Here is a 19,465-nt window from a genome sequence, read left to right on the forward strand (position 1 = left end):
ATGAGATTGATCATTCATTGTAGCATATATAATTAGCTTTGAATGATTGGATGTATATTTGTAATACTCAGAAAGAAGTAAAGTTGGTAATGTATTCAAACAAATACTAGCTGTTAAGATGTTTGGTCATATTTAGGGACTTTATGAGAAATGAAAAATATGTGTGTTTATTTTCGCATCTATAGGTGCGTTTATAAACACGGGTATATAGACGCGTTCTGTATACTAGCGTGAATAGACGCGCTGATACACGCGCCCGCTATTTCGCGTATACAGTGCACGTCTATAGGGCCTTTCTCTTGTAGTGCTTGTTTCCCTTTTGAACTATCTTGCTTAATTGAACTCTAGCCTTCCTCCTAGCATTACACTTTATTCTCATGATATTATTTACAATTTTATTTTGTTATGCTTAAAATCATTAGCTGATTAGTATACTAAGTGTAGAAAATTTTACTGTATCATTGTTGGTATTATAGTTTTGTAAAGAATAACGAACTTGACAAGGCAAGACAACAGTTCAAAGAAATTATACATTGATTAAACTGGAGCTTGTAAAATAGTATTCTTTTAGCTAGAAAGGTAAAATGTAGAATAGGTGACTCTCAAAGGGCAAAGTTTTGAAAAGGCCCTTCCATAAGAAAGGCACTTGCTAATGAGCCTTTCACATGAAGAAACCTAGGGTACTTGCAAAAATGAACACTAGCACTTGGACCATCGTAGGGGCCTAAATTTGACAGTTGTTTTTCCTATCAAGGGCTATTTTTCTTGTCAAAACAAGGCTTTTCAAAAATACCTTGTCAAAATACAAGTCGAAGATCTAATTTTTCCTATCATCACAACATGCCCAGTCAAAATACCCCTATCATTTGGCATGTTAACATTTTCAAGTTGCCTTTCATTTTTACTAGTTATATATTGGTATGATGTATTATATAACAACTTGCAAGTCTAGAATTGGTGATTTGAGTATCTACAAGTCCCATGCAACTTGCAAGTTTTCAAATTTCAACTAGTAACTAGGCTAGAAGTTAAAACTTCGTGGCTTGGTAAGTTGGACTCTTATTATTACAATTTACTATATTTCACTTACCTGATCTAAAACGAAAACCCAAGATTTCATAATCGATGGTCTTGAATCAATCTAAGCTTGTAATGTGGTTGAGAATCAAGATTTGAGAAAAAATGTACTATTGATTGATACTCTCGCCTTCAGTCCATATTGCAGATTGCACTCTCTGCAATCAGCCATTGCTAAACCTTCAGACTTCAAGCTCAAACTCTGTCTAGTGTCGTGCTGCATGCACACTGCTCGTAGACTGTAGCTCTAGTCTCCATCCAACAGACTTACAGTACAATCACGATTCACTAATGTACCTAAAACTTAAAGTAGACATTGGGTAGGAAGCTCAACTCTCAACTATAAGGCTTAAAGCCTTAGCCTTAAAATAGCTGGACCGTGGAATGGTGGAAGTAGGCATTGGACAGAGCTGAATCGTTGATGCTCGAGGGCTGAGGGCTGGTCGCGACTCACTGCAACTCGAAATGCACCAAGGTTCAGGTTACTCGTGAGGTGACATTGTGTTGCGTGTAGTCTCCTGAGTCGTCACTCGTGTATGGTGCAGGGCTTTGGAGTCTACAACTAAGGCTGCGGGGGCAGTGAGCACTCAGCACCGTGAAGTCAGGAGTCGACGGCTACGACTGCAAGCACTAGCGGCAACTGCTTAACTATAGGCGCTCGCCACAGTGCCGCCGGCTGGCTAATAGGTTATTAGGTGGTAGGCTAAGGCTCAAGGCTAGAGCCTATAGCCTATAGCTACGAACTCTAGCTCAAGACTCAAGAGTCAGAGCGAGTGATGCACAGACTGCAGTCACTTAGTTAATAGTGACTCATCACAGGCTATATCAAGCTGAGGAGCATCGAGGAAGGTGACACATTGCCTGCAACCCACTTCATGAATGACCAATATCAAATGGCAACTTTGGGCCTCTCACAACTCAGTGGAGGGTGAGGGAGGTGAAGGAGCAAGCCTACTCAACATGAGTCTAAGGTGATTGCAATAGGCAAAGGCCCAAGGTTCCATTGGCTCCCAAGCATACTCAAGAGTCGAGAGGAGACCTCTTCAACCAAACAGGTACCTACAGAGCCCAAGCTATTGCTACTGATACAATGAATTTTTCTATTTTATCAATTGATTGATTTGTCCTAGGAGTTAAGGTTGAATCATGATTCATGATAACTATTAGCTATTACTAATTAGCTATTAGGCTTTAGCATTTTGTCGGTTAGTAAGGAGTACTTACTAAAGTAAGATTTAAGATGAGAGGGTGAGGCTTGTAGGTTCCTTTAATTAACTTAAAAGTAGTAGATGAGATAGAAACTATCCCTTTCATTGAGGATTTGTTTTGGGTTTCTCAACCTAACTTCATGCATGTCCTTAGGAGCCATACCTTAGCCAACATGAGTGATTGGTGCATGCACATCATCTAAAATTTTGCTTCATCTTTTCCAAAGAGAGACTCTTATGAAAAAAATGTAGTCTTGAATCCATTGGAGATTATCTTTTGAACTTGAAATGTAATGTTATACTCAAAGTACATATGCATTATGATTCAATCTACCAATGGTGCTTAATATGCAATATTTGAAACATAATGCTATACTCAAAGTATAATATGCACTATGATTCAATGTTTGATGGATGTGAGCATCCTTGATAGTTATTGTGTGACAATAGATACTATTGGAGATTGAGTGGGAGGCTTGGGACTTGGAAATCTCTATCCAATTCACCAACATATATCGACTTTAGCTTTTAGCCTTTAGGTACACATTTACAAACTCATTTTGTTGTTTCACATAACAACCTTTCAAAAGCATACATATTATAATCATAACATTATGTACATTACTTTATGTGATCTTTTTATGTATTGTAGGTAGCTAGACCATGGATCCATCCAAATATCAAAATGGTTTGCCAAGGAAAATAAAGACTTATCCTTCTATAGCCTCTTTTTTATCAAGAGGCCAAAGTGCTTATGGAGGGTCAAGGGGTTTGGTATCAGGAGATGCCAATGAAACTATGGGTCAAATGTCAGCACTAAATGCAAATGTTTCTAGGATGCAAGAGGGAATGATTTCAGTAGTGTCAAATGCTACATAAAATGTAAGGGTGAATGTGGGAAACGCAACAGAGAGTTCTTCCAATGTTGATGCTTCTATTGAAAAGGTGAAACAAAAGTGGCGACATCAATGGACTGTTTTGCATCCATGGGCATATATATGTAAAAATGTATGTAATGAGGAAAGAGTGAAATGCCAATCGTGTCAAGATGCCAGCAAAGTAAATACCTATACAGAAGGAGGCTCTCAAAGCATCCAATTGTCAGCATTGAATGATCAGGCCAAGACTTCTGATCACATTAGTAGTGCAGTACGTGCTCGTAATGCCAAGGCAAAGATTGACACTGATGGCAAAGGACCTATGGACCATGGATTGGATACCATAGTCCATAGTGAACAAAATGAAATTATATCATGCATGAAACTAGTATATTTTTGTATGTGTGAGGACATACCATTGGAAAAATATCCACAGTTATGCAAGTTGCAAAGGGAGCTTTCTACTCCAAATATGCTAGCATCAGATGAGTACGGATCGTATGTAAATCCAGTTTCAGGAAGGGAAATGATGTTGGCTATAAGGGACCATGTTCGAAAGCAAATGTATGCAGAGATGCGTGCTAGTTCTTTCTTTTCATTGCTCATTGATGAGAGCACGCACTATGGAAAAGCATCTAATTATCTATGTTCCATATATCAATGATGGAGGTAGAGGACATGCAATTTGTAGATTTGTGCGGTTGTTACCAGTGGATAATGGAACATCTGAGGCCATGTATGATGCTATACATGCATTTTTCTTGGAAAGTGGTTTAGACATGCAAAACTTAGTTGCTATTGCAACTGATGGAGCTTTAGCTATGATAGGGCATAGGACAGGAGTTGTGGCATGCTTTCAAGCATCATTGCCACGTGTCATTGGAATTCACTGTATTGCACATCGACAAGCACTTACAGCAAAAGATGGATTTGTGACACGTCCACATATATTTGCCTTTATAGATAAGGTTGCAAGAAAAGTATATTCATGGTTAGGAAGATCAACAAAACGGTGGCTCTCAAGGGCAAGGTGATGGAAAGGTTTGTTCAGATTATGCCTGCTATTCTTGAGCAGCGAAAAAGACATGAGAAAAAATGGTGTAAATATGCTACAATTTTTATGGTACAATTCATCATATACCTTTTGGTAGGGGTACTTGGAGAGTTAAACAAACTCAACTCTAAATTTCAAAGGCAAGAGATGGATGTAACAACAATTGGTGCCCTTATTGATCTAACATCTGAGAAGCTCAATAGGAGATATATCACATGTGATGATGACCAATTTGGTATTGGTTCAAAGCATCTCTTGGCATTCTTGAAAATGACAAAAAATGGAAAGTTGGATTTTGTAGATGGTAATGGTATATCACATACACATGTATTGAAATATGTTGCAATTCCAAAAGTGTCAAAAAAGAAGAAAAAAAGAGCAAAGAATACAAGTGATTTAGAAAAAGAAGATGAGGACTTGGACTTAAATACAATTCCTGGAGTTGATGGAAATGAAATGATGTCAGCAGAATCAATATAAAGATTCAAGCAAAGAACAATAATATAACTCTGAAAAAAATGATGTTACTTAAAATGCATAATCTAGAGTACCCTTATAAGCGATTCATCAACAAATTGAGTAGGAAGATGCTACAAGTGTGAGGTAGCCTATGGTTCCATATCAATCTCCTCGCACAACTCCACATACATTGGAAGGTCAATAGACAAGTCACTACAAAAGGATGAGTCTACCTCATTCTCAAAGAATTCTTGGCCTCTAGCCTTTCCATCATTGTTACCCGATTCTGCCTCCTCTACACGCTCCCAAGCCATCTTCAACCTCCACCCCTTGTAATATCGACCCCTCCACTTGCATACTCTCCTCATCTATGCTAGGAACATTGCTTTCATCATACACTCTTGCACTCCCATGAGCTGAAGGCACAACATACCACCATTGAGGTTGTCAGGGATTTAGATAGAAAATCACATGTTCAAAATCATATATAAGAGAGACTTAACATTTGTGACATATCTATGTTGTGAAAAAAATAAAATAACAGTTTTATGTATTGCTTACAATGGGCCAGCAAGAAAAATGTGTCGCACAAATCCATCCATCTTTTCTCGGAATCTATTTCAAGAAATCTAGATGGACCTCGCCGAACAGTTGCCCCGACTCCTTCCAATATCACTTTGAACCACTGCACGTCGAATATGATCATGGAGAAGCTACGATAATCTAGTGAGATAACACTTTACTAGTTCCCAAAATACTCTATCTTATCTATAATGGTATTTGGATCCGTGGCTCGCCATCGGCTCTCTTGCTCAAACTTTGCCATGAGACCACAATCCATTGTGGAGCGCATTTTGTCGATGTGCTCGACACAAAAATATCGCCCGCGTGACCATGCCACATTGTATATCTTGTACTGTACATTAAGACGGGTAGTTGTTACATATAAGATCTAGATACCATAGCTTAGTAGTGTTAGAATATTAGAATGTACTCATATGAACATGTAGAGAATTTCTAGCCTCCTCCGCCAATCATCTATATCTAGCCACTTGGGCTTTGAGGAGCCACTCTTGAGTGCCTTGCGTGCATTTGATCGTTTGTGTGATATGTACGTACCAAAGTAGATTTAATGGAACGGCTTGATGATATCCACGACAGCTCCTGGTCTGCCATATCTTTGTATTGGGCCATCTAATTTGGAGATATATATGTGAATATCTCTTGTAACTTCTCGTCACTCATCCCTTGGCTCATCCTGCTCTCCGAATATCATCAAAGGTCACTTGCATAGACATAAAATGATGTCAGCAGAATCAATATAAAGATTCAAGAAAATAACAACAATATAACTCTGAAAAATGATGTTACTTAAAATGCATATTCTAGAGTATCCTTATAAGCGAGTCATCAATGAATTGAGTAGGAAGATGCTACAAGTGTGATGTAGCCTATGGTCCCATGTCAATCTCCTAGCACAACTCCACATACATTGGAAGGTCGATAGACAAGTCACTACAAAAGGATGAGTCTATCTCATTCTCAAGGAATTATTGGCCTCTAATCTTTCCATCATTGTTACCCAATTTTGCCTCCTATACACGCTCCCAAGCCATCTTCAAGCTCCACCCCTTGCAATATCGACCCCTCCACTTGCATACTCTCCTCATCTATGCTGGGAACATTTCTTTCATCAAAAACTCTTGCACTCCCAGGAGCTGAAGGCACAACATACCACCATTGAGGTTGTCGGGGATTTAGATAGAAAATCACATGTTCAAAATCATATATAAGAGAGATTTAACATTTGTGACATATCTGTGTTGTGAAAAAAATAAAATAACAGTTCATGCACTTGTTTACAATGGGCCAGTAAGACAAATGTGTTGTGCAAATCCGTCCATCTTTTCTCGGAATCTATTTCAAGAAATCTAGATGGACCTCACCGAACAGTTGCCCCGGCTCCTTCCAATATCACTTTGAACCACTGCACATCGAATATGATCTTGGAGAAGGTATGATAATCCAGTGAGATAACACTTTACTAGCTCCCAAAATACTCTATCTTATCTATAACGGTATTTGGATCCCTGGCTCTCCATCGGCTCTCTTGTTCAAACTTTGCCATGATACCACAATCCATTGTGGAGCGCATTTTGTCAATGTACTCGACATAAAAATATCACCCGTGTGACCATGCCACACTGTATATCTTGTATTGTACATTAAGATGGTCTGATTAGTTGTCACATATAAAATTTAGATACGACAGCTTAGTAGTGTTAGAATATTAGAATGTACTCATATGAATATGTACTTAGAGAATATCTAGGAAGACAATATCTAGATATATAGGAGAACTAGATAAGATGGATCTAGAACCTGTGGATAAGAGAACCTACCATATCCATACCTTTATTATATATATGTGTGTACTCTCACCTATTCCAATGCAAATGTGTAAGAAATTTCACTACATGGTATCAGAGCACAACAAGCTTTTGAGGGCCTAGGTTATTGGCTTTTGGATTTTTTCTACTTGGTGAATCCTTAGATTCATTTATGACATGCAATCCAAATCAATTGCTTTATGTGTAGATAGTAGAATTTTAATTCACGCCAAGGTAAATTAACCTTATCCACATGCACCTTATCCTCATTGTCTTGAACTTATTTTATCCTGTCCACCTATTTTTTATCTATTCTTATCATCTTCACCTACTCTTATCTTCTTCATTATCACCTCACCTTAAGATATATATATATATATATATATGTCCTCTTTATCATTATTATCATCCTTATCTCCTCTCTCCACCTACCTACCCCTTTGGTCCTTTGCCATATTAAGATCTAAACCCCTTCCCTCTCAACCTCATTTGTGGCCCACCCATCCATTACCCATTAAAGTGATCTCCCACACACAACCCATTTAATTCTCACCCAACCTTATCCTCAAAGAATCTTTTTCCTAGCCACACATATTTTCTATCTTTTCTCAAACCAACCTCACCCTCTTTGCCTTGAGACATTGAGATACCCATGCAACATATGCTTCACTCATTTCTAATCTAGCTCAAGCCTTTACATCACCTTCCATTTTTCTCCACTTTTATTGATCCTTATCCACAAACCTTATATGTAATCTTATCCCTCGGGTAAGTTACTCATGAATATATGTGTGAATCACGTGGGGTTAAAATAAGATATTTTTAAAATATCATTTTTATATATTTTTTACATACAGAAGGATGCAATGAAAAGGGGTTATTTACAGATTGAATAGAAAAGGATTATGTTTTATTTAGGAAAAATTCACAGATAAGGATATTTATAAATAGGCCTTGAATGCATGTGATATAAAGGATACACATATAGTAACTTTCCCAAGTCTTATCCTCACTTACATAGACTACCTTATTACTTTGTGCCAACATGCATATGCTTCACATAGTTTCCTAGATCCTTTCCCTTGCCACATGTTTATTCTCACCTCCTTTGTTAAACTTTAAATGTTCTCCATTATCTAAACTATTTATTACAATATATTTCTATCACATCATGCAACACATATATTCCTTGCTTGTATCCTCATTAAGTCCATTGTTCACTCTCTCTTGTAAACTAGTGGAATATATAGAAAATTCTTTGATAGACAACCCCAATCCTCTACCAAACAAAGGCCCCTCATATTCACATCTCTCTCATGGCTCTTCCATTTTGTGCTCTCATGCTCTCAACTCATCCATCCTAGCACGTTCTTGGTTTATCAGACACTCTCAATACTACAATGTTTGTCTTCCCTATCTGGCTCTTCTCTTACATCTTGAAATAGAGGACTTTACCTCAATTAAAACAACAATTGAAGAAGGGGACACCCTTTGTACTCTACATCTCGAGGCCCAAGAAGGCATTGTCGGTGGCCTCTCTATTGAATTGTATTCTTCAACACATTTGGATGGTACTTTAGTGGCAAGAAGATGGAAAAACCTTGTCACTCTATCAGTTAACAATGTGAATATGCATAAAATTCCTCATAAACTCCTATTGGATATTTCTACCAACCTTCAAGGTCACTCCCTCATGAGGTACATTGGTTCCACTTCTCTTACATCTCTATGTTCTATCCTATTTCCTTACATTTGTCACTCAGCATCTAGTCTTTATCTAAACCCTACTTCAATCTCAAGATCACATCTTGGTCCTTATCTCACACACTCTCTACGAACTCAATATCCTCATATTCTAATGGTCACCTACACATTCCACTTCACCTGTGTGCCACTATCTCTTGAACAAATGCAATTGCATACACTCTAGGCTTCCTCCTACACATTCAGAATTCTCAAAATGTTTCCAAGTGCACATAAAAATCCTATTTCCTTGAGTTTCTCATTTTCACATCACTATTTCTGAATATGCAATCCTAAATCCCTACACATGATGTTATCCTACCATCACATTCCATCCACACCATATTCATTCATATCCCATCAATCCCAAGCTATCAAATCATCATTTCTTTCTATCCTATCCTATCCTACCTTCCTCTTGAAATCATCATGCTCTAATTGTATACCCAAATCTCAGTTATTATTCTATGTTACATGGCAACAACCTCATCAACAATCACAAGTACTCTCTCTTCCAATTTTCTCTCAGTATCATCATGAAATGATCTATCTCTTGCCTTACCCAAATTACCATCTACAAATTGTATGTTTCTCAAATTGGCCAACTATTTTGGCCTTCCAAAGAAGGAGAAAAGAATGGATAAAGTACAAAGAAATACTTGTGCACATTTGCATAAACTACTTTGTATGGATAAAAGAGCGCACTGACGCTAAGTATGCTATTATTAAAGACATGATACTCAACCCTTAGAGTCCTCTCACACACAATATGCTTGACATTTCTCATCAATCACTTGTTACTTTACACTTCCATATTCATCAACAACCTTCCCAAAGATCATGTCTTAAGCACCTTATCAATCTCTATCTTACTATGGTATCTAGTGACATTGGGATCATATTTCCATCTACAAATATGCTCTCACTATTATTTTACTCCACAACTATCAAGCTCCAATTGAAATACATCATCTATCTACATGATGCACCCAAAGTCTATCATGAGGCAACCTATGGTGATCAGCTCCTCATCAAGGTATCCATCAACCAAAGCCCAAAGATCTTTATCATCAACTTACATCCCTTAAATCATTGCAAGCAAAGATTGATATACCATCTTCTTTATGGTTTGTGACCTTCCGGAGTCTAATTGTGGCCCACTCAATGGACATACACGATAACTTGAGGTAACCAAACTTGTCTCAACCTCGGGTAAGTTACTCATGAATGTATGTGTGCATCACATGGGTTCAAAGTAACATATTTTTTAAATATCATTTTTATACATTTTTTACATATAGAAGGGTGTAATATAGAGGGGTTATTTACAGATTGAATAGAAAAGGGTGAATTCACAAATAATGATATTTATAAATAGGCCTTGAATGCACATGATGTAGAGAGTATATATATAGTAACTTTCTCGAGGTCTCAACACCCCTATTGAGTTAACACAAACTTGAACGAGCTATGTTAGATATCACCAATGAGAAAAAAAGCTTGCTTACCTAAGCACTCCCTGAATCCCGAAAAGTCATGCATGGTCCACATAAGAATGGCTCGTATATTGGCGGGGACCGTCGACCATTGCACTTGCTTATATCTTCCACAGTGACCCCCTCCTCCCACAAAATCTTAAGCTCATCAACTAATGGAAAAAGATAGACATCCATATTCTTGACTTTATAGCTCCCAGGAATGAGTAAGCTAAGGATTAGGTGTCGTTTCTTCATAAAAATCCATGGTGGGATGTTGTAGTTAACAAGGACTGAAAAGGTAGAGTCAATGTGGAAGATATGAGCAAGACCGAGCCAAAGATTCCTTGGCTCTCATGCAAAGCCTGGAAAGGTACACTCAATGTGGTTCCATACGCGTGAATCCACTGATTTGTTGGACTCCATCTGTGGATCTATTCTACGCATGATGCCATGTTGTCAAGCTCGCCATGTCCGACATACGAAACATGTGACATATATGCGGGATAAGTGGAAAGTATCTAAGAACATTATGAGGAATGGTTTACCTTTGCAAGTCTTGTCTATACTTATAAGCACCACACTTTGTGTGAAGCTTTCATAAAACATGTCGCGCATCATCACATGACTTAGGCATATCAACGAAGCAAACAACATCTGCAGGAAAAATACTCAACATCCATCATATAATGGTACGTATGCTTCCTCTCTAAGAAGCTTAGATGTCTCAACATCCATGGGCATCAATGCATCAATCATTGCCTCCGTCTCTCTAGTTCCAAGATTGTAGGAAAGTCTGAAAGGCTGCCTATCTCCTCTGGTATTGACGCTATAGACTGGGTAGTGCCTTCCAAGTGGTGGATTGGCTTAGGCACTCCATCCATCGGATGCCCACAAACTCTTCTAACTGGCTGCAATAGGTGCACTCCTTCTTGGAATCAGACGTCACCTCCCTATAATAAATTTTATGATCACATCCAATGTTTTTGTATATGATATTCAATTAGTTTGCAAATACAATGCATGATTAATATACACTTTTCTTACCATTTTCTCAAAGTTTGAGATCGCTTAATCAATGATCTCTGATTGAAACTCATAGAAGTGTCATACGTGTTTTATAGACAATCGGCGTTTTTGTCTAATTACAAGCTTGCATTGAGAGTAAGGACACGGGACATGCTGATTAAGATACACCTCGCGATCTTGAACATCATGACCTTCATAATTTTCCATCTAGTCTACATTACGATGAATAATTTGTTTTTATTCTCATTATCTTTTTCTTTCATAAATTGTTTGATAAGGGATTTCTTCTCTTGTAACTCAACAAAATTAATATCAACTAAAGTCTTGGTTTTCTCCCCCTTTCTTTGCACCTTTCTTTGCACTCTTTGTTTTATGTTCGCTCCCCTTTCTCTTTCATGTTTATTCTCTCTTTCTTGTTCTCTCTTCCTCTTCCTTTCTTCTTCTCTCTCTCTCTCTCTCTCTCTCTCTCTCTCTCTCTCTCTCTTTGTTACCCCTCTCTTTATTTCTCTCCACCCCCTTACATGCAGTCCTACAGTATGTAAAGTCTAATATGCGATGCATGGGGGAAAGGGACTAGCTACCCTACGTCGGAGTGTTCCCCATCGTGTAGTATTGCACTAGACCTCACCGCCTTTTTTCCTTTATGTGTGACTCGATATGCAAAGCGTAGAAGGAGGTAGTGCAAAGCATGTCAAGAAAACCATCCATTCACCTCCAAGTCCAATCTCTCTTTAGCTTTACTGGGCTTGGAGACACAAGCCTTCTGTGCCTTCCTAAAGCGTCGAACACACCCAAGGTGCACCTTTAACAAAATCTCTCTCTCTCTCTCTCTCTCTCTCTCTCTCTCTCTCTACTGCTACTGCTACTGCTACTGCCACCATCCCACCTTTCATATATTTCTTTAAATTTTATAATACGAGAGTACAACACACACGATGACCGTTTCTCTGTTCATGAATCATATACACAGATTCTAGAGACGAAGAACATGCACATTGTTAGAGCTCTCTCTTTTTCTCTCTATCTCTCTCTAAATACTTAAAGTGAGCCTTCAACATGCTCCTCACTGCTCCATTCATGTGAGCGCATGATCAACTTCTTTTCACAATACCCTTCATCCTTCTGCAACTCTGCTAGCTCGCTCCCTCACTAAGATATGATTTTAGTTATGGTTGTCTTCCCATCATTGTTACCCGATTTTGCCTCCTCTACATTCTCCAAGCTTTGGGTAGCCTCCACCCCTTGCAATTCTATGTGCATATTGTCCTCATCTTTATTGGAAACATTTCTTTCATCACATGCTCTCGCACTTCAAGGAGCTAAAGGTCCATATTCTTGACTTTGTAGCGACTAGGAACGAGGAAGCTAAGGATCAATGTCATTTCTTCGTAGACCATGGTGGGATATTGTAGTTAACAAGGACTACATGCCACACACTGTAAGAAGTTGAGTGGAGAATGAATGGGTTCATGCCATCCATAGTAAGACCGAGCTGAAGTCTCCTTGGCTCTTGTGCAAAGCCTGGAAAGATAAAGTCAATGTGGCTCCATGCGCTGTCGTGTTGCTGCGCATTCGAGTCGTATACACCTCCATTTCTTTTGTTGTGCATTTGTGTTATTTTCTGCGTGTGATTCATTGTGTGTGTGATGCATTTCGATAATCTGCATCCAATGTACATATTCCCTTAGTGCATGTGTATGATTTGTTTGGAAGCATGATGTGTGTGTATTAGAAAAATAAGAAAAACTGATGCCAAAGGACATTATCAAGCTGATAATTTTAATGATGAACTCGAAGAAAAGTGCAGGATACCGTGGAATCAAAGGAAGCTTTATAGAAGCTGACATTTAAGCTATGAAGACAAAGGAGTAAATACAGGAATATCAAGTGTAATGGGAAAAGTTCAAGGAGTGCTGAATGGGTTCCCTTGTCGAGATGTAAACTCTTGGAATGCACTTATTGCTGGGTATGTACAGCACTTGGGACTGCTGTGGTGGATATGTATGCCAAGTGTGGTGCATTTGGCAAAGCACAGGGAGTGTTGGATGAGCTTCTTGTCTGGAATGCAATAACTTGGAATGCCCTTATCACAGGTTATGCTTTACATGGGCAGAATTGGAGATTAGCGTTAAAGCTAAAGGTGTAAAAGGAGGAAGAGGGAAAACCTATATTTGGGTTTTAAACTGCTTTTGGAGGGAGAAAAGCAGGCTGTTTTGGGAATGGCCAGAATTAACGGGTTAAGGGGAGAGCGTGCTGGGAGGACATACTCAGAGGCAGAGAGCAAGATAGGTTGCTTTTGGCATGGACAGGAGTTACTGGTGTCGGATGGTGGTTCTGGTGGATGTCGTCGCCTACAGCTCCTCCACCGTCTCCTTCGTACATTTTCTCCTAAGATTTTCGCATCCTTTTTTAGCACTGATGTTCAATTGTGTCAAGAGGGACGAGATTCAAGATTAATCACGATCATGTGATCATCCTGATGCTTGTGTTAAATCGTCAGCGAGGAGACTGGAGTTGAATTTTTTTTTATAAAAGAATCGACAACACTGGCACTGCGGTAAATCTTTATCTACCTTAAGGATTCGGCAAAATTCTGTTTCGGAGAGTAACCTCTTCTTCAATTCCAGAAGCTGATTGGTGATGCAAATAATGTCTTAACAGAGACTCTCATGTAAAAATTTGACTGATCAAGCTCTCAGTGTTAAAGAAATGAAGATGAAGAGAAGGTCGATTCAATTTTTCGTCTGTGGCTACGCTGTTGCGTCTGCGTCATCTCTCTGTACAGAATAGCACTGATAGAGATGGCATCCTCGAGCTCTTCCTGTACGTTCGGCTTCTCCAGCCCTATGGGAAGTCCCATGGCTAGATCTTCCTGGCTCTGCCCATGTTTCCGTTGACCAGCAGACCATCGTCGCCCCTGACCTTTACTTCGATGAACACGTCGTCATCCACGGCATCTCCCGAGCTCTCAACCCGGACTTTTACATGTTCCCTTCGTCCTCGGCTGTCAGAACTTCACCCTTTCCAGAAACTTAAGTTTTCAATGTGCGTGTATGGAAGAAGAGTTTGGGAGTCTGGAAAAGTTATGAATCCGTAAGGATTGTATTGCATTACTCAGATGTCTTGTTATGGGGATTGTATTACAGTGATTAAGATAGTGCAGAGAGAAGGCACCGCAGGTAGATCTTTTGTGGTCTGATGTGATGCTAAATGTGCAAACTAGACAATACTGTGGGTGGAACTATGTCATGTCCTAAAGCTGACAACACACTGTCCACCAGTGGGAGAATTAATCAACCAACCAGTGCATGCCTTCATTCAGTCTCATTCAGCCTTGAACATTGGTAGAAGGAGAGAAGACAACAATGTTGCTGCTTGCGCTGCTAAGGAAGAAAGTTTGATTCTTTTGACGGTGCTTTAAGCTCCACAGTAGCTTCACAGAACAGGCTTTCTCAAGGTGTTTGCATATTTACTTATTTGCACTAAGGCTACAACTTGGTCTTCAATTACCGATTTACTTTATGACATTCAGTGGGATTTCTGCCAGTTAATTGGTTCAATCAAGAGCAGTGTTTTCCATGATTGGACCATGTTGGCTAGATAATTTTTTAATGCCTGGAACAACTGGCTTTGTCTTCTTGGCAGAGTGCTGGCTACTGGTTCTGGTTTATTCTGAAAATCCTAAAACACATCACTGGATTGCTGTCATTACTGGAAGCGATTAAGAGCATACTGTACTCTTCAGAGGTCTTGCCACAATTATGATAGAAGCTCACATGCAATAGCTAAAGAGAAAATAAATCAGATTTTTCTGAGACAAAAAGGAGGGACTTATCAAGTGTATGGTTGTGTGGTTTTGATAAAGCAGATTACTATGCTCATTCTGACCATTATCATTCTGAGTTTCATGTAACTCACTTGACCTGAAATATAATGTATTTTGACATCAATAATTCAAATTTTCTTCTTGGTAGTCTCTTGCATTACTGCATCTAGAACCCCGTGTTCTGCAGCCCTTGCGTGAACTCTACGACAGCGCGTGAATCCATTGATATTTGTTGGACTCCATTTTTGCATCTCCGATTGAAGCTCGTCGGAGTGTCGTACATGTTCTATAAGCAATCGACGTTTTTGTCTAATTGCTAGTTTGCATTGAGAGCAAGGACACATGACACACTAATTAAGATACGCCTCACAATCTTGAATATCACGACCTTCATAATTTTAGATTTGGTCTATGTTATAATAAACAAATTATTTTTGTTCTCATTCTCTTTTTCTTTCTTAAATTATTTGAGAAGGGATTTCTTCTCTTTAACTCAATAAAATTAACATAAACTAAAGTCTTGGTTTTCTTCCCCTTTCTTTGCACATTTCTTTGCGCTCTTCGTTTTCTGTTCTCTTCTCTTTCTCTTTCATGTTTATTCTCTCTTTCTCCTTCTCTCTTCCTGTTTCTTTCTTCTTCTCCCTCTCTTGTTTCCTATCTTTCTTTCTCTCTCTCTCTCTCTCTCTCTCTCTTTCTTTATTGCCCCTCTCTTCTTTTCTCTCCACCCCTTATGTTTTCTCACTCATTCTCCTCTCTCCCTTCCTCTCTCTATCTCTCTTTCCCCATTTCATTGTTATCTTTCATGTTTTCTCTCTCTCTCTCTCTCTCTCTCTCTCTTCCTTTTCCTTTCTTCTTCTCCATCTCTCATTTCCTATCATTCTCCCTCAATGCGCCATATTCTCTGTCGTCTCTTATTTCTTATCTCATTTCCTCTCTTTCTTCCTCAATGCATATCATTGTAAAAAAAAAAAGACAAGAAAAGAAGAAATTAAAGAATAAGAACAAACCCTCTCTTTGTTTTTCTCTACCCCCTTGTGTTTTCTCATTCATTCTCCTCTCCCTCCCTCTCTCTCTCTAAATCTCTCTTTCTTTATTATGTTTCATGTTTATTCCCTCTCTTTCTCATTCTTTCTTCCTTTTTCTTTCTTCTTCTCTCTCTCTCTCATTTCCTCTCTTTCTCCCTCAATGCACCTCATTCTCAACAAAAACAAAAAAAAGAAAAGGAAAAAGAACAAAAACAAACCAAGAGGAAGCAATGCACTCATCAAAGGCCCGAGGATGGATTCTTTGTCTCCTCTTCGTGACAACAACTCCTCTTCGCCCTTCCTGCACTTCCTCCTCTTCTTCGCGAATGGCGACAGTGCAAGGTGAGAAGCTCTCCTTCTCTCTCTTTCTCTCTTTACCTCCCTCTCTGTCCCAAACACACCATCTATTTTGCTCTCTCATTCACTCTTTGCAAAAAAATGCGGCGCTTGGATTTCCACTCGTTTTTTTTTCTGAGTACCATCACTATTCATTGCTAATATGCATCGGATCTGCCCGCCGCTATTCCCCTATATCCTTGTAGTATGGCCTACACTTCATTGTCAACTTTTTGATCCTGCAAGTTCTCCTCATGATCAATCTGAAGAAGATTTCTATGGAAGCATACTGATTCAACTACATTACCACAACCATTACAAGCATATGAAGATATTTGCCACCCCCATCTCTCAAGATCTTCAAATTTCTCCCTTATACTCAAATAGGCGACCTTTTTTCTTAGTATTCACATGGATTTGTAGACTTCTAGATCACTGTCTTTATCTTTTATGGATCCTCTAGGTTGTCTTATTCTTGATACCATATCCAATAGGCATAAACATAGTTGTAGCTCCCAGTAGACTTCTTTGTTGTAGTCCATGACATCCTTTCTTATGATATTCTATAATTGGGTAGTTGTGCCCTCAAGAATAGGAGAAGCTCTCCCCTATAGTCCTCTAACTCTGGTGCAGTTAATTGCTTTCTTATTCTCTTTTCTCACCATTGTCTCCTTTTGAAATTTGATCAAATTTTCTATCTATATTTTTCTTCCCACATGTGTTGTGACACGAACTTATAACTTTTTACTCAATCTAGAATTTTGTTGTAACGTGTCCCCTAGTATCATCCAAGACACGTCTTAGCACTCCATCGGAAGGGATGTCTAGAAAGCTCCGCCCGGCACTCCCGTGGAATGTTACGGGTTTTGCGATCTAGGTCTTTCCGCGTCTGCCACGTAGCGGAAGTATCCTGTCCGTTCCCACTTAGGATCGACCGGAATTAGGGTTTTCCTGATGGGTCATCAGTAAACAGCAACTAGCGTCAGACCCGAGTGAACTACTTTATGCAGAAACGCCAGGTGCGAAGCAAATTCACACTGCACTTGGTTCAAGGAGAATGGGAAACGAGAGGGATGCAAAGCTCAACCTCTCTGCCATAAGTCATAGTCCCATTCCGTTCCCCTAAAACAACGTAAATCGGGTAAGACGTAACTTTAGGTCGTCCTTCTCGTTATTCATTTTGATGATGATAATCATTCCGCTATTCTTCGAGATTTTTGAGAAAAGTTCCCGGCTAATCGGGACCACCCAACCGTAGGACGGACCCATGGCCCATCCTCCGCACTTTCTTCGGTTTGTTTTAGTTATGTAATTATCTAACATATTAATTTGACATATAACAATCAACTTCTTTAATTAACCTTGTTAAGCACTGGTTCCTTCACGTAATCTTATCACGTGACATAGAAAAACAATATCAAGAAAGTTCTTTTAACATTTCATCATTTTATTTTTAAAATACAAGGAGTTCCGCCCGTAGGCTTGTCCATAATCTGCCCGAAGGCTAACCAGTAATCTCCAGGGATCACTACTCCAAGCTTTCGCCCGTCAACTAGTATGCGGGCCTCGAGATCCAATCCCGAGTCACGTTAGCCTCTTGTGCAGGACCCGGAAGGTGAGGGATTTACGGCTAGAGCCCCCCTTGGCACCCAAGCGTCCTCCTACTCCAAGTAGAGCTTAACGGAGAGACCTCTTGCGGCGGGTTCGGTCCACGTTCCCGGCGCGATCAACAACCCCCTTGGTTAGGGTCAGGCAGGCAGTCGGGGGTAACTGAAGCTGCCTCTCCCTTCAGGCCTTTCAACCTGAAGTATAGGTACTCATTTAATTTGTAATTCATAATTCAAACAGAGTCCTAAAATCTCTAGCAAGCACAAACATTTCCATTAATCAACCCAGTTGTATGGCAAACTGCTAAGGAAGTGTTCTTTCCTTTTTGAGTGTATCAGCACTCGTTCCCAAGGTGTCTTGTAAATTGGCAAGATCCTTTTACATTCCGGTGTTAGGGCATACCCAACTTGGTTAACCCTAAAGTGCTTTAGATATGCTAGTTTCCGGTTTACAACTTTCCTTATTTAGAAGGATATCCAAAAATACGTCTTTTTGCAAGATCACTTGCGTAAGGATCTGCCGTCCTTGATGAGGGTTTTTCCCCTTTCTCCTTGTGAGTCAATCACAAGACTAAATGATTTCATACATGTTGCGCAAGTCCTGCGATGGAATAATCTGTTTAGATTCTTTAAGCTGACGTATGTCAGGCCTAGGGTTTCTTCTTTTAAGAACCTTAGGGACAAACCCTAGTTTCTTATCTTTATGAATTTATTGTCCCTACGGTAAGGAAAGTAGTCAAGTGTTTAGGGTATGAATGTTTCTATGTTTAGATTGGTTCAATTATCTTTTGGAAGGTAATATTAATCGTCTTGTCACGGTTTTACTATCCTTGTGACAATTTACTCTCCCAATCAATACAGTTTAATTTGGCATATAGCCTAATGCCAAGGTGATACAAAGAGCGACAATACTCCTTGGGACAAAAAGGCCTAGCTGTGAAATTGGTGTATACACACTTTATTAGTCCCCAAGTCCTCAAATAGCAAGGGAAAAGTGTTAATAGAGTGTCATCCAGCGATCCCCCATTACATTTTCTTTCCAAATGAGTTCGTATATCTAATTTTTATACTTGTTAATTCCTAACATTTAACTTTCGTTTTCCTTAAAGATGAACTCATGCCAAATAACAGCAATTGCCTTGCTAAGATGTGCAACTAGCAAAGATAACTCCCTAGTAATTTGAGCATCGAAAGAAACCTTTCATGAATTTAGCCATTTACCATGATTCATTGCGAAAGGAATAAGACTAATGGTGCAAGATATAATTTCTACACCTTAGGATTTAACTAAAATATATTACTATAGTAAATGGATAATCTTGCTCGTAATTTATAATGCTTGATGCAATTTGAAGAAA

Source organism: Lygodium microphyllum, chromosome 18 (genome assembly GCF_053477565.2).
Source record: "Lygodium microphyllum isolate KBCC chromosome 18, Lygodium_microphyllum_v1.1.10, whole genome shotgun sequence".
In the NCBI taxonomy this organism is placed as follows: Eukaryota; Viridiplantae; Streptophyta; class Polypodiopsida; order Schizaeales; family Lygodiaceae; genus Lygodium; species Lygodium microphyllum.